General features: G+C 36.0%; 1 protein-coding gene across 5 annotated transcripts in view; it reads right to left on the bottom strand.

The window, feature by feature from the left end:
• The window catches only part of LOC122243067 (solute carrier family 4 member 11-like), a 640,383-nt gene that overhangs the window by 431,067 nt on the left and 206,816 nt on the right, over positions 1 to 2,500 (bottom strand). The gene's annotated exons all lie outside the window — the stretch shown is intronic.

Raw genomic sequence — 2,500 nt, forward strand, 5'->3', positions numbered from 1 at the left:
ATCATCCTCTCATCTCCTCCTTTGACCAAATTTACAACACTACCACTATCTTCATCGTTATCATAACTATCCTTATCTTCGTTATCAACACCATCATCATCACCACCACCACTATATTCATCCCCATCGCTATCATTACCACCACGATCGGCATCACCATCACCAATTATCACCACCAGGTTAATCATTATCTCCACCACAACCCCTTTCATCACCACCCTCTTCATCACCATCTTCACCACCAATCCCTCGAGACTTCTATCCCTAAACATATCACAGCTATAATCAACTTCACTTCCTCGCTGCGCTACTTCCCCCCTTATGAACCTCCTCCATAAGGGTCATTGTCCTACGCGCCCTCCCCGACTACGGCCATTGATTATCGGGTCTCTTCCTCTTCCCTAATTATGAAGAAACGCGAGAAATGACAGGAAAAATATGTTGTGTGATGACCAACACGGGTATTGAATCCTCTATCGATCCCTGATCAGAAGGATCAAAAGCCAGGCCTCAGGAAGCCTAAAGGAGGTTTGGATTCCTTTTTTTTTTTTTTTTTTTGTCTACTTTATTTTTTTTTTCTTTCTTTCTTTCTTTCTTTCTTTTCTTCTTTTTCTTTTTCTAAGCATGTCTCAAGGAGAGGAGAAGGCAACAAGAAAACTGATAATGGTTATGATAGGGACGATAATAATAATGATGATGATGAATAATGATAATAGTATTGAAAGTGATATTACTACTAATAATGGTAATAGTTATAACGATAACATTGATAATAACAATAATGCTAACAATAAAATGATAGTAATGATAGTAATAGTAGCAATAATGGTAGTAATAGTTATGATGATAATGATAAAAGTAATGATGACAATTGTAATAACAATAACTATGATAATTCTGATAATGATCATCATAATGATAAAAACATTAAGAATAAGGATGATAATAAAAATGACGATAATGCTGATGATAATGTTGATTATAATATTGGTATATGATAATGATGATAATAATTGATATTAAGTACAAAGAGAAAAGTAAAATAATGTCCAAATAATGATAATGTAGAATAAGAAGAAAAAAATAAGAAAGGGGAAAGAAAAGAGAGAGAAAAAAAATGATAAAAGACACTGAAAGCTTTTCTTAAATAACCCGCCGGTATTAACGTAAAAGTGAGATAAGGCTAAGGATGAAGAATGCATTTTCCTGCTTCCTCACCCTGTGTCCTTTTCCCTATTCTTATCAGTGTGTTTGTTTGCGTGTGGATGTGTGTGTATGCGTGCGTGCGTGTGTGTGTGTGTGTGTGTGTGTGTGTGTGTGTGTGTGTGTGTGTGTGTGTGTGTGTGTGTGTGTGTGTGTGTGTGTGTGTGTGTGTGTGTGTGTGTGTGTGTGTGTGTGTGTGCGTGTGTGTGTGTGTGTGTGTGTGCCTATATGTGTGTTTGTGCTGAAAAAAGTATATAATCGTAAAAATCGTAAACATTCGCCTCGTGTCTGGTACCACTACCATTGAAACAAATTCCACAACTATTTACAACTTAATCATCTTATTCCTGCCAGACCAAGAATATTCCAAGTGTTCCAAGTTCCATTCCGAGTGCCAGCTCATTAATCTTCCTGGTAAAGTGTTTAAACTTTCCTAGTTCCGGCTGTGAAAAAGAAAAAAAAAATCTTGCATATCTTTAAACGATTTTTTTCTCTCCTATTTTTGAGTAGCACAGTTTTCAACTACATCCTGAAAATTAATGGACTACACGACAGCTCTACGAAAGTCGTAGTTCGTTGCATGTTCGTTGAGTGTTTCTTAACCCTTTCCCTGCAGTTGTCACGGTGTCTGTGTCGGAGATCCCCTTGCACCGTATGCCTTTGACATGAAGCATCTGACGTAACATATTCTTCATGTTTATCTATCGTATTTTTGGTTTGTATTCCGTCACTGTTTTATCTGAATAGGAAGTCCTCAAGCGAGCGCCCGTTTACTTATATTAAAATTCATATATTATTTTCTTTAATGATTTCCAAATCATCATCGGGCATCTTTATTTGCTTTACAATTTCCTTTAGTATTTCGTAACCTTCTAAAAATAATCTTGAATATTTCAAACTTCATGCGAAGTGAGACATGTATGACAACTGTTTTTTTGGGGGAAAATCTGTCGTTAAATGCTAGTAGATGCTATTCCTCTGCTACAAGAGGAACGTTGCACAACATATGACAACGCCCGTGAATGTCTGAGAGATTCCGAAGATTCTGAGGAATTTCAGGTAGATGGCCCTGGGAAAATAGACATAGATAAGAAATGAAGCTTTAAAGTTCACGTTACGTGGAAATGTTGCCCCAATGAATAGATTATTCGCACTAACCCAGACGCTCTGATACACTGGTAAGATAATAATAATAATAATGATGATGATGGTAATGATAATAAGAATAATGATAATAGTAATGATAAAAAAAATAAAACTATGATGATGATGATGATGACGACGATAGTAATAATAA

This window comes from Penaeus japonicus, unplaced genomic scaffold, assembly GCF_977035675.1.
Source record: "Penaeus japonicus unplaced genomic scaffold, GWHDUDI00000001_assembly GWHDUDI00000022, whole genome shotgun sequence".
NCBI lineage: Eukaryota > Metazoa > Arthropoda > Malacostraca > Decapoda > Penaeidae > Penaeus > Penaeus japonicus.